We start from the raw sequence: 14,143 nt of genomic DNA, 5'->3' as shown, positions 1-14,143 counted from the left end.
CGCTGCACCACTGCTGCTGCTGCTGCTGTTACTGGGGCTGCTGCCCAGTTTGCCTCATTGAGCTCCACAGTCAATGGAGAAGGCATCTCTATTGTGCACCTCAAAGCATGCTCACAGCCCCTGAAAGAGAAACAGGCCCCAAACTACTGAGGCAGATCGTATGACAGGATTACTTGCTTGTTGTTCCTCTTTCTTTCTTTTTTTCTTCTTTAAAGGACTTCTATTGGACTACAGGAAGGAATTACGTGAGGGGGAGACCGTATTACATAGTGACAGCTGGAAAACTGAGAATTGCAGACTAGTAACAGAGCTGGGTTCCTTCTGTGCTGGCTGGACACCTACCTAAGGCATCTTTTAATTAATTTGTGCAGAGAGTGATCTCCAGAGTCTCAGCAGTGCGGAGCAAATCCTCATGCAACTGATGTTAGTGGCAGCCTGCCCCCTGCACCACAGGGAGGACAGCATTTTTTCACAACACCACACACAACCACTCTACTTTGCAAACTTCAGAGAACAGTAGTGCAAGCAAGTATTTGTTGTTCGTACAGGATCCAACCATACAGATTCAGGAAATGTGTTATAGACATGATTAAGCAGAGTTCTGAATCCCTAACACTCCCGCCGCAACAGTGATCAAGTTCTTGGCTCTTAAAACCCAGTATTTCTTTAATGATGTCAATAGACATTGACTGGCTGAGGAACTTCCTTGTCAGCCCAACAGTGTTTCTGTAACTAGTTCTAAAACCTCCATCTAAGCAACATTAAACAGGCAATTTACATCTGCCCCTCTGCTTTTTGCAAGCCATGGCCATGTGTACACGTCTCACAAACCTGTATATGTGCTTGCAACAAAACATCTAAAGTTTGCTTTCCAGTACTTTAGACAGGCACAGCAAGTACTTTAGACAGGCACAGCACCATGGACTTTCACCACCATTTAAGAGCGCAGTAACCACTACATAGCTAGTCATGAAGGCAAGGGCACTGCTATCTGGAATTCCAACATGACCCTTAGCTGCTATACTCCCCTAGAAATGGGCAAACACCACAAATTTCTGGTAAACTATGTGCATAAGCCTTATCTCAACTTCTTAGTAGCTTCTCAAGGCTTTGAAACACTTTAATTTGCCACTCTCATTGTTCAAGTACCACTCTGTAAAGTCATACTGAAATCTATCTTGTCAGCCACATGTAGAAATCAGTGTAATCATTTCAGCTGCACAAAACATGCAGCCCTGTCCTGTGTGAAAATATCACTCGGGAGCTGCAGAACCTGCTGGAGGCTGGGCAGATAGTGGCTCATGCTACCACTTTTCCTTCGTGTTTTTTGATTGAGGGAAAATCAAGTTGCCTGATCTTAAAGCAAAGTGTTAAAATCCTCATTGTTTTGAGTCAAGATGCATGGTATTCAGGGCCCGTAAAGACAGCAAAATCCCCAAGCTCTATGGCATTCTTGGAGGGGAGAAAATACTTGCCAAATTTTCACCTACATACCGGCACATCTGCACCGTTCTGGCAATGCACAAGGACACCAAAGTAGATTTAAAAACAGACTGGCATGAAACAAGTTGCCACAAGAGAGAGCATAAATGTTGATTGCTCAGGCTCCACTGTGGTAGTTGCGATAGACTGCAGATAAATGCTTTTATCATAACCACAACAAAAGCAAGGTAAGAGGCCAAGCTTGCTCCTCGGAAAAAGCACACACCACAGAGTGAGACCCAACACTCAGACACTCACCACAAAGCAGATGAGGCAATGTAAATCGCTGGTTTAGTGGTAATTTGTTCTCATACTCATCCCCAGGGTAAATAAACCCAGCTTATTGTGCCAGAACATTCTGAAATAGCAGAGTATGATGAAGTTGTATATTATTATTAACACCTACAATTATGTCAATGTGCTACATATCTTATCCAGCTCTACCACACACATCATGTAGTCTCTGAGCATGCAGCATTACTGTACTATTCAGTCATTTAATTAAAAGAATAGTTGATGAAAAATAAACAGCCCCTTTTCTGAAAAGTTCGCAACATAGTCTCATAGAAAGATTGGTGTAGATGTCTGACAGGATACGTTAAAAAAAAAGGGAAGAGGATTTTGGTGCTAGGAACAGAAGAGATTTTCAGTAACATGTCAAGCAAAGGCAGCTACCAGAAAGGTCAGCCAGAGTATGATTGACTGGCCAGGCTACAGGTATGATTGTCAGAGGACTGTGGTAGGAGACAGAAAGGATAGGCTAAAAAGTTCTCTTTTACTACCTAGGGACGGCACAGGTACAATATACCTGAGAAAAGATTTTGGGAAAAGATGGAAGGGGCAAGGTTGGACCGAGGAAAGTAGAAGGGTGATGGGAGAGTCTTTGGCCAAGAGACAGGGGCTAAGATATCATGTAAGTGACTTCTGTCATCTGGGGACCAAAACCCCAGAGTAAAAGAAGAAAACACCAAGAAATGACAGCACAGAAAAAGGAGAGACCAAGACATTCCAAAACTTTAGAGCATTTAATCATACTAAGCATCCAGATTTCCCACATCCTAAAGACCATCACTTTTCACCCTAGCTTTTGTAGTCGTCTTCATCGACAAAGTTCATTTATCAGACACTGCTCTATTCCTTTCACATATAAGATGGAAACAACTACAGGACACAGTCTACTTGGCTCTCACGTCTGGTATGCAGCTCCTCTTGGCACCATGGCTGAGCTGGGGCTCTTGGTGTGTAACGAAGGGCAATATGGTCTAGTGATCTCAGCAGGCAAGGACTGGGAGGTGTGGGCATGCTGCACTTCTTGTGCCAGCTCTCACACTTTGCTTCTCTGTCTTTAAAATGGGAATACCACCTGCCAGCCCCACAGGCTTGTCATGAGGATTGATTAACGTTTGTAGACATTTTTAAAAGAGGGGGAAAGATCACCAGACAAAGCTCCAAAAAGGCTGCATGTGGACAAACGGTTTTATTATCACTGCTGTGGCTTTCGCTCCACAAACTGAGGCCTGCCATAGAGGCATGGCTACATTTGGATTCAGTTATGTCTGAAAGGTTTGTGGCTGTCAGGCACAGCTACAACACACAGCAATTACAGAACAAGTGACACAAGGGAAACATTGCCCAGCTCTTGCCTTTTGCTTGGATCCAAAAATCCCCCTGGTCACCTTACACAACTTCATGTGTTTCTGTGTAATTCAGTCTCATCACACAACCTTTCTAACAGCCACCACACATGCTCCCTTGACCCTGGGCTCCCATCAGAAATTGTGCTTGCTCCTGTGTCCATGCCTGTAATGCCAAAAGTTTACCACAGGCATGTTAATTCTGCTGCAGGCTTTTACATTTGCCCTAAAACTTGTAACTCAAATTTTGACTGCACTCCCCCTGTAAGCTGAGGGAAAAGGCATGGCTGGGGTAACCCACACCACAGCGGGGCTGCCATTCCAGAGCACAGATAAAAGTGAAACCTGAGCGGAAAATGTTTGCAGTGCCACTGGCAATCAAGGACCGGGTTGTCCCAGCAACGGGAACACTTCATCAGCTCAGCTAACAGATGGTCAGTGAGCAACAGGCAGCATATGTTTCAATAAGCACTGACATCAGCACAGATGGAGGGTGGGCAGGAGGCTGGCCCTGAAACATAACCTGACATTTCCTTCTCATTTGGTGCTGCATTGTTGTAACTCACACAGGAAGATTAGCAGGGAAAAGTGAATAGCATTAGGGAATCTGCTCAGGAACCGATTACTAACACTTCACTGCAGTTTTAGATTTTTACTTAACCAGAGTGCAACATTCAGGGGCAGAAAAAGAAAATGCAGTGAGTTTTAACGATGAGGCTTTATTTTCATCACATCTTGGTTTTCCCAAGAATGGTAATTAACAGATTGCCACCTTCCAGGACTCTAGATCTCCAGTTCTACTGATTTCTACAGCTTTTTCTTTTACTCCTTACAGTCTTCCTCCAACAGAATGCACCCAAATACCCCACAGGATTAAATAAAGCCCCACAACATGTTGTCACAAAGGGTATAACTTCCCTTAGCTCACAAATGAACTTTAGTTGTTGCTACAGGAGATAGAAAAAACAGCCACAAAAGGAAATAAAAAATAAAAATAAAAATCAAGCTTATATCCTTGCTGACAAGCATTCAGTAAACACTAGGAACCAAAGGAGACTATAGTCCCTGAAAATCAACAACAGGTTGATTTGGGACACAGGCAATCAGTATGCAAACAAGATACACACAGGTTCTGTATTTATAGACTTGAACTGAAGATAATGGGAAAGCATGCTGGACAGCTTCAAAATATCTCTTTGTGACAAACAGGAACATGTCAAGTAGATACATCCAAATGATGTAAGCATACTGCTCTATCACAGACAAATATTAAAGAAATGCAAACTATGCAGCAACAAAGTTCTGTTACCTTCTGAGATACCTTTAGGAGTCTCTTCCTTTGCTAATGTGTGGGAAAGTTAAGCAGGCACCTCCCTTCAATGCTAATGGGATTTGTATGTACATCCATCTCTTGTGTCAGCAGAAGAAGCCTCCAGTAAAGCCAGGTTACAGTTCTGGGAGACTGTCAAGTTGTTTTGGGAATGGAAAACCCACCTCTGTCCTCTGTGCCTTTCTTTGGAAAGCATGAATTTCATCAGAGATTTGCACCCTGGATAGCCCGCTATTTATTCATACCATTTCTTCTGTGAAGCTTTGCCTAGGTACTATGCAGTCCTATAGCCTGTTCACATAAGGATCTGCCCTCCTAACTATAATCTCTGAGAGATGAATATCATCCCTTCTCTTTTAGCAGAGAGCAGCACAGGCAGTCAATTGCTATTTTCAAGTGGTTTCTAGTTTTGCACACCTCAGCATCTGGCCTCAGCATTACAGAGTTATCAGGGGTACTGTTCAATACATTTATCAACAACCTCTGACAGCAATCAGCACCCAGTGGAGCTGAGCTTCACAGAGACTTCTAAGGTGGCAGGCTGTACTCCAACAAATGATAGTTGGTGTCAGAAGTTACTTTGACATGGTCACAGTTAGTAAATGACAAGTCTAGAAGGGTGTAGAGGAACTAGTCAAGTTTCCTAAGTCTGTCCCTTATCCTATCAATTAGACAGAATCCTCCTACTGCAGGCCAGTTTAGATACTCAGCAACTCTGAAAACATGTTCAGTGAGAACTCCCTATAAAACAATGCATGTCAATAAGCAGATAGATAATCACACACAAACTGCAGATTTCTACATCAGTAGCAAGCGGTCTCAAGCACATGCTCTCGTTGTTAGCTTCCAGAGGCTAGCGCTGCAACTTTAGTAAAGCCATTCAAGAACACTTTTAACTTGAAAAGACCAGGTAGCTGAACCATTTTGATTAGTTTCCAACACAAGGATGCCAAACTGCTGAGAGGTGCCCATTTTATGCTCTGGGCTTTATGTGTTACACTATCTGTGACTTTCAGTGTGTCAAAAAGGCAACCTGGAATTGTGGGATTATGCTGTCAGAAACCCAGCTATTTCAGTGCTGTTTGGGGGACACTTCCACTCATAAAAGATGTTTAGTTTCTTTCTTCCACCATATATAAGCTAAACTTGTACACACTTACAAGTCAGGATCCAGAAGGATTGGTCTGGTTCTGTATAATGTGCTCTTTAGCAGAAAAAAATCTTATGTGCCTCTATCTCCACTGGATAAGTTCCAAAATATGAGGCAAGTAGGCCATTTAGTTATCCAACAAGACAGGCACTAAGTGTGCCCTTTCTCTCCATGTATGTATCTGTATGACACAGTATGGACAGAGATAATTCATCTAGTAAAATCAGCAGCCTCAGGTGGTTAACACTACATAGATCTCCAGAAGATCCCTGCCTCTGTGTACATTCATTAAAGAATCAACCTGGCTAAGGTACCTGAACACTCCCTTCCAATGATTTCCTTAGTTCTCTAGAGTAGTATGGATAAGGGCTTGTGCAGATGGGTAATGTGAACAACAAAGCAGAAAGAGGGGAGCTTATTTCTACCTTTCCTTCACTCTGCAACGTCCCAATCCTCAGAATGAGCAGAACGTTGCTGTTTATTGAAATATTATTGAAAGCTTTCTCTCCTGTTTGCTGCCTTCATTCTGATTCACTGTAGCCATCAGTCATAAAGCTAGGCACACCTGTCAAAGGTTAATCTATATTTCTGAAGACAGCAAACTGGGTGGTGAGATGGATATGTCAGAAAGGAGATAAATCTTACAGAAAGACCAGGACAGGCTGTTAGAGCATGCTAGCAAGAACAGTATGAAGTTTAACAAAGTCCTGCACCTAGGCCAACATAACCAAAGTGCCCAGTACAGGCCAGGATCTCTGTAGCTGGAAAGCAGCCTTGCTGCAAGGGACCTGGAGGCCCTGGTGGAAACAGGAGTCAACACTGCACTGCTGCAGCAGCAAAAGTAAACTGGATCCTGGGCTTCATCCACAGATGCATTGCTAGCAGAGATAGACATGATCATCCTATTCACCACTTGTCAGGCCATGCCAGGAATACCATGTCCAGTTCCAGTCCTTATATTTCAAGAAAGACAGTGACAGACTAGAGAGGACCCAAAGAAGGCTGTGAAGGTCATTAAAAGAATAGAATAGAATAGAATAGAATAGAATAGAATAGAATAGAATAGAATAGAATAGAATAGAATAGAATAGAATAGAATAGAATAGAATAGAATAGAATAGAATAGAATAGAATAGAATAGAACTGAACTAGACCAGGTTGGAAAAGACCTTCAAGATCATGAAGTCCAACCTATCACCCAACACCATCTAATCAACTAAACCATGGCACTAAGTGCCTCATCCAGTCTCCTCTTAAACACCTCCAGTGATGGTGATTCCACCACCTCCCTGGGCAGCCCATTCCAATGGCCAATCACTCTTTCTGTGAATAACTTCTTCCTCACATCCAGCTTAAATCTCCCCTGGCACAGCTTGAGACTGTGTCCTCTTGTTCTGGTGCTGGGTGCCTGGGAGAAGAGACCATCCCCCCCTGTCTACAACCTCCCTTCAGGTAGTTGTAGACAGCAATAAGGTCTCCTCTGAGGCTCCTCTTCTCCAGGCTAAGCAACCCCAGCTCCCTCAGTCTCTCCTCACAGGGCTTGTGCTCCAAACCCCTCACCAGCTTTGTTGCCCTTCTCTGGACACGCTCCAGCAAGTCAACATCTTTCCTAAACTGAGGGGCCCAGAACTGGACACAGTACTCAAGGTGTGGCCTAACCAGTGCTGAGTACAGGGGCAGAATGACTTCCCTGTTCATGCTGGCCACACTGTTCCTGATCCAGGCCAGGATGCCACTGGCCACCTGGGCACACTGCTGGCTAATGTTCAGCCTACTATGAACCAGTACCCCCAGGTCCCTTTCTGCCTGGCTGCTCTCCAGCCACTCTGACCCCAGCCTGTAGCACGGCATGGGGTTGCGGTGGCCAATGTGTAGAACCTGGCACTTGGATGTGTTAAATCTCATGCCCTTGGAGTCCACCCATCTGTCCAACCTGTCAAGGTCCCTCTGCAGAGCTCTCTTACTCTCTAACAGATCAACACCTGCCCCCAGCTCGGTGTCATCTGCAAATTTACTGATGGTGGACTCAATGCCCTCATCCAGATCATCAATAAAGATATTGAACAGGATGAGGCCCAGCACTGATCCCTGGGGGACACCACTAGTGACTGGCTGCCAGCTGGATGTGGCACCATTCACCACCACTCTCTGGGCTCAGCCTCCAGCCAGTTCCTAACCCAGCTCAGAGTGCTGCTGTCCAAGCCATGGGCTGACAGCTTGGCCAGGAGTTTGCTATAGGGAACAGTGTCAAAGGCCTTGCTGAAGTCCAGGTAGACCACATCCACAGCCTCCCCCACATCCACCAGGCAGTCACCTGATCATAGAAGGAGATCAGGTTGGTCAGGCAGGACCTGTTCTTCCTAAATCCATGTTGGCTGGGCCTGATCCCTTGGCCATCCTGTAAGTGCTGTGTGATTACACTCAAGATGACCTGTTCCATAATCTTGCCTGGCACTGAGGTCAGGCTGACAGGTCTGGAATTCCCTGGCTCCTCCTTCTGGCCCTTCTTGTGGATGGGCATCACGTTCTCCAACTTCCAGTCATCTGGGACCTCTCCAGAGAGCCAGGACTGTTGAAAAATAATGGAGAGAGGCTTGGCCAGCTCATCTGCCAGCAATCTCAGCACCCTAGGATGGATCTCATCTGGTCCCATTGACTTGAGGGGATCCAAGGCTGAGGAACTTACACTATGAGGAAAGACTGAAGAATTAGGTCTTTTCACCCTGGAAGAAAGAAGGCTCAGGGAGGACCCCATCACAGTATTCCAGTACTTAAAGGACAGATACAATGAGGATGGCAGCTCTCTCTTAACAAAAAGCCACATGGAGAAGACAATGGGCAATGGGTACAAGTTACATTGGAAGAGGTATTGTCTCATTACAAGAAGGAAATCCTTTACAGTAAGAACAATCATTCACTGGAACAACATTCCCAGTTATGCAGTAGGGTCCTTGCCACTGAAGGTTTGCAAGATGAGACTGGACAGGGTGCTAGATAGTCTCATCTAGTCTCCCTTTCCCATGAAAGGTTGGGCCAGATGGTATTTCAAGACCTCATCCAACTTGGTCTGTTCTATGATTCTCTATGTCTCACTGCTTAAAAAATAATAATAATTTTTAAAAAATACAAACAAACAAAACCCCCCCAAGCCCCCCAAACTTTTGGGAAGAGAGGCTGGGCTTGCCTTCGTGTGGAACAAGTCCTTCCACTAAAGGGAAGGTCCTGTGTTCTCTCACACGTTCCCAGTTACCAGTTTCTGCCTCTTATTTGTGCTGGCACAAGCTTTTGAGCAGCCACAGCTGACAGATCAAAAACTTGTGTTTTAGTTTCTTGCGCAGGTTAGCTTTCAGTGAAGCCAGATGTGAGACTTTGTAAACAAGGCATGAGCAAAGTAAGTCTGTGGACAGTAGTTTTCCATTTGCTATAAAGTAATCCACTGGAAATTTTCAGGACGGAGGACAATAGTCAGCTGACTTAACTTCTGTGGACAAGTGGCCACAAAGACATCCATTATTCAGTGGCAGACACTGGGCAGTGTGGGTCTTGTCTTTTATTTTAACCACTGACGCTGCAAAGTCAAGACCTATAGCAGACGTGCTATCCCTACAAGTAAAATCTCTGACGGGGCAGAGAAGTGAAACCAAGTCAGATCACCAATGGCTTCCTGAATATTTGCCTTTGGGACACAGAGAGCAGGGTCCATGAAATACAGAAGAATGCTTACCAAGAACAAATCCTGAAGGCTATGAAAGAGAGCCCAGCAAACGATGTAGTTGCTTCACTTAACGCTCCCATCAATAAGAGGACTTCAGTGATATGCTAAAACATTGCAAATAGAGTGACACCAGAAAAATTTGCTCCGAGGAAGCATAAACGGAGGAGTTCTAACGAAGCTTATGCAATGCTAGGAGCATATTTGTGCAGAGACTGCCAGTGCTTTACAAGCAATTGCAGGTGCCTGATCTTAATGTCAGCAACCGCTTCTTTTTGTCTTTACTGTAGCCAGGACTTGTGAGTGTGAGAGAGATTGAATGCTTTGTAATGAAGGTATATTGTAACATTTCTCTCCAGGTGGCACTTTGTTAACAACAATTAGATCCTGATTGATCTTTGAAGGGCTAATTCTTATGTGGTTTGCAAGGGTCCTACAAGGAGCAAGTGTTGAGTGGGGGGCACTTTAAAAGTATTAGTGAGAAAAAAAAGAAGAATAGTGCCATAAGAAATTTGCAATACAATGCCCTAGCCTCTTTTGCACCCCATAGTAATTTGTTCTTATTCCTGTTATTATCCCCTCGGGCACTAATGGTCACTTTATTAATTAGTTGAAAATTGCATTCTAGGTCAAATGGCAGCTTTTTTCCCCTCCCATTGTTGCAAATTGCTAGTGGTATGGCCCTGTAAATGGCAGTGTTACTGCAAAATGGGAAAGATCCTTTGCTTTTCAAGATAAAGCCCGTGGACCAGCTGCACTTTCCATGACATTTCTAAGCAGAGCGTTTCCCTAGGCCTGCTTTTAAGCATTTAGAAATTAAACAGATCTCACTGTCATTGTTAAGATTTCTAATCATAGGCTGTTACTGTATTTGCTCTCACTCTCTTCACCCTCCCCCCAGCCATTTTAATTCCAGCTAAGTCTATTTTCTAAGGTGCATCTCTGCAGTTCTTACGCCCATTTTTCAGGAAAGTACCCAGTGTGTTTAGGTGCCTTCGTTTCTGGTGCTCTAATGGGAACACTTTAGCGACATCTGCGTTAGCAGAAGAGGGCAGATTCTTAGCCATTTCTGAGAAATAAGGTCCTGTCTGTAGCATCTGAAGTTAGAGATTCAAATCACAAATCACTCTTGAAACTATTCGCTGGCTACTGAATGTAGAAGTAGAGCAACCCACAGTCTCAGAAAACAAAACGGAAAATCACAGATTCTGTGAAAGTTTTTAGTAAAGAAAATTCTTAGTGAGGACAATAGATGTTTAGCCTTTAAACCAGAGGATCAGCCCACCAGAAGTGAACATCAAAGCAGTCTATTTTCCATTAACTACTTTCTGCAGCCTACTGTGCTGGATGCAATCTGTCATGCGAGTTTGTAGTCAAGCAGTCAGGAAAGCTACCAGCAGTCAGAAGGCCTGGGCTAATTTCCCAGCACTGTCAGGGTAACACATCTAAAAGGGTTCAGTTGCACAAGCCATCTAAGAAAAAGCACAGCCCTTAATTTCTATTTTTTCAAACAGTTCTGGCCACATATCCTCTTAATCTTCTTCTGTAGAGTTACCACTAAATTGATTTACCTCCTTCTGGGGTGGGCCCAATTAAAAACCTACAGAAATGGGGGGGCGGGGGGGGGTGGGGTGGGGGGGTGGGATCCTTCATAGATTTAAATGAAGTCATTTTTTTACAACTTCATAAAGGAAACTTTTTGTACGGGAAAAAAATTCCACAGAGTCTCTTACAGAAATTTCACACATGCTACTCTCACATATCTAGAAGCACAACTGTTGACACTCTTCCCTTGGATGGATAGATCATAGCCAGAGAACGGAAAGGCAAATGCATCTTTATCCTCCAGCAGGCTGGATGCTCATCCTCTTGAACATTAGAAGCTGCAGGCTGGCATCAGCTGTAGCCCTAAGTGAGCCTTATATAGGGCACTTAACCCCCTGAATCACTGCACTCCTGGAGCATAAGCAACAGAAGACAAGCTTCCCCCACTAGCCCCCGGCCATGGCCCCATTCTGATTTCTGAAACAACCTATCAGCCTTGCTAAATTGGGCTCTCCCTACAGACAGATGCGGGGTGTTTATCAGGGAGAGGGATGGTGGATTGATTAAGCAATAATACATTAGCGGGGAAAAAAAGCAAAATGACAAATTTGGGATCTTTTCCTAGTCCCAACAAGTCAGCACTAGGACACATAATCCCACTCCTATTAGCACTTAATATTTTTGTAGTTTGATGATATTTTTTACTGTGCTTGGAGCAAAAGTTTCTTACACTACTATTTGTTGCCAAGAATTCATACAGTAATCAGCAATGTAAAGAAGTATAAGAATTCCCTCCTAAAAGGATGAATTTGCAGTTTATTATTACTTCTTTTGTTCAAGTACTTCAGGAAATCAAAATGTAACATTTATGTAAAGCATAAACCACAATCCCTGTCTGAATTTGCAGAGGCACCACACACAGTTGCAAAATAAGCCAAGATACGCAGATAGTAAAAAAACCCAACCAACCAAACCCACCAAAACCCAAGCAACCTGCAGGAAGTGTGTTACAACCATGATGGAAATACTGTGTGCTCTAGTTTTATTTTTTGAAACTTAGAGCTCTTGGCGTAGATGCACTGTCTGCCTTCTTAATGCTCTGTGCTGCTGTGCGTCATCTGGGTAGCTGCTCTCCCTTCTTTAGAAATGTGTCATTGCAATGGGATCTTTTTTAACGTCTCCAATTAGGTTGGATATTAGAAGAAACCACTCCAGCTAGGTGGCTGAATCCCCCATCCCTGGAGGTGTTTAAAAGACACAGAGATGTGGTGCTGAGTGGCATGGTTTAGCACCAGAATTGGCAGAGACAGATAATGGTTGGACTTGATGATCTTAAAAAGATTCTATGATTCTATTTGCTCCTTTGTAGAGCCTCCCCTCTGCATAGGGAAGGTAAAGTAGAAATTAAATCACACCTTAACACGGAGGCTTTGTTAAAGAGAGAAGTACTGCAATTTGCCCAAAGATGGTTAAGATTCTAAGCCAGCCTTATCACCGTATTTAAATGCGTTGATCTTTCCTATGCAAATTACATAACAAGAGGTCTGCTTTATCACCAGAATGCATCAAACCTGGATGAACTTTATTCAAATTGAAAACCCTCCAGCAGAATGCAGATCAGAACTGAAGGATCTGATGGGTAATTAAACCAGAGGGCAAAGATGATTATCGAAAGACAGCACATTATACATTGACATCCTTTCAGATGAGCTGCATCATCATCACAAATGAAAATTATTCTCAGAAAGTAAATACAGAGCCTGCTGAGTCTCTGCCATCAACAAACAAAACAAACCTTTGCCTAACATAAAGCTGGATCTGATAAAGCTAATCCCTTGACTTAAATTTTCCAAATGCCATAAACAACAAGAAAGTTTCTCACATTTCTAAAAATTATGACTGCTTTCACTGAACAACCTTTTGAACTACCTACAGCATAATCAGAAACCACATCCAAGCCCAGAACAGTTCTTACAGTACAGTTTTGCTCTTGTTAAGAGTCCAAAGGCCAGCTGTATACTTGGCTAATTTTTCAGACAGGAGGCATCATTTTCTATTGAAATTCTTTCAGTTACCAAGCATTTTCAGAGGGCTTATATCCAGGATTGGTTTCTGTGTGTAGCATTTGTTGCATCTTGTGGCATAAAAAAGAGAAGATTAATGCATTTGAAATATCAACATATTTCCTATCAAAATTAATGCCTAGATTAAATATATTAACATTGAATACATCCCTTTTATCTATACAATCACTGCTAATAATTGCTCATTCAATATGTGATCTAATGACTAACTGTGGAAGAATAAAAAGAAAAAATCATAAAGATAAAAGCCTAAAAATATTGAACGTTGTAAGCATCCTTCATATTCTGTCTCCTCTTTGCTTCCCTAGACCATGTAATCTTGAGGTTTGTGATGGTATGAGATTAGCACACTAAGTAAGCAGTAGTTGCAAACACAATCAAGGAGGAGAGGGGAGTCTTTTGGTTACTTGATGAAACACAATTTTGATAACAAATATGAACACTCAGGGCAGGATGCAACATTCCATGTGACTGAAATTCAGCAGAGACCTTTTGCCCCAGTTAAGTGTATACAGATATGGGGAGACAGAACTTGAATTTACTGGAGCTGTTTGCCTGCCTGCACTACAATTTCAAGTGTGTTAGTTTTCAGTTGTGTACTATCATAATTCCTACTCATGCAATGAGCAGCACTCAGTACAAGATTAGGGCCAGTGCTTGGTTTTGATTCCTTACCTAAACCAATGTCTATGACTGTTAAGTTGTTTTTTTCAATACAATAAAGATATATTTTCCAGATGACACAAGCAAACCCAAACATTAGTCCTTAATTTTGTAGTAAGATTAGGATGTCCCAGGACAAACCAAGAAGTCAGACTGGCAAGGCTAGGGCAGAATCAGCAAGATACCGGACTTGAAACACGCAAGGTCCAAGGGCAAAGGCTCAGGCTTAAATGTAGATTTCAAGACAAAAGACCTGCCATGAGACATTCCACAAGTCACTCACATCTGTTCTTTCTCGCACACCAGCTGGATCCAAGCTCACCCAGCTGCAGGCAGCCAAACCCCTTGGGGGCCAGGAGAGGCTGGTAGAGCATTCAGGTTACAGGCTGTCAGGCACCTCTGCAGCTGGGGCAGTAGGATACACCAGACCTGTAAACTCACCATCACTGATCTCTGTCCTGAGCAACCTCAGCAAGTCTGAATGACCTACATTCAGAAACAAGCTTACCGAGTCATCAAAATATATCTAAGAGGGCAGCCTCA

The sequence above is a fragment of the Melanerpes formicivorus genome, unplaced genomic scaffold (assembly GCF_026170545.1).
Source record: "Melanerpes formicivorus ecotype bairdi unplaced genomic scaffold, bMelFor1.0.p_v2 SCAF_2, whole genome shotgun sequence".
NCBI classification, from domain to species: domain Eukaryota; kingdom Metazoa; phylum Chordata; class Aves; order Piciformes; family Picidae; genus Melanerpes; species Melanerpes formicivorus.
The sequence above is the reverse complement of the archived record's forward strand: the minus strand, read 5'-3'. Positions refer to the sequence as shown.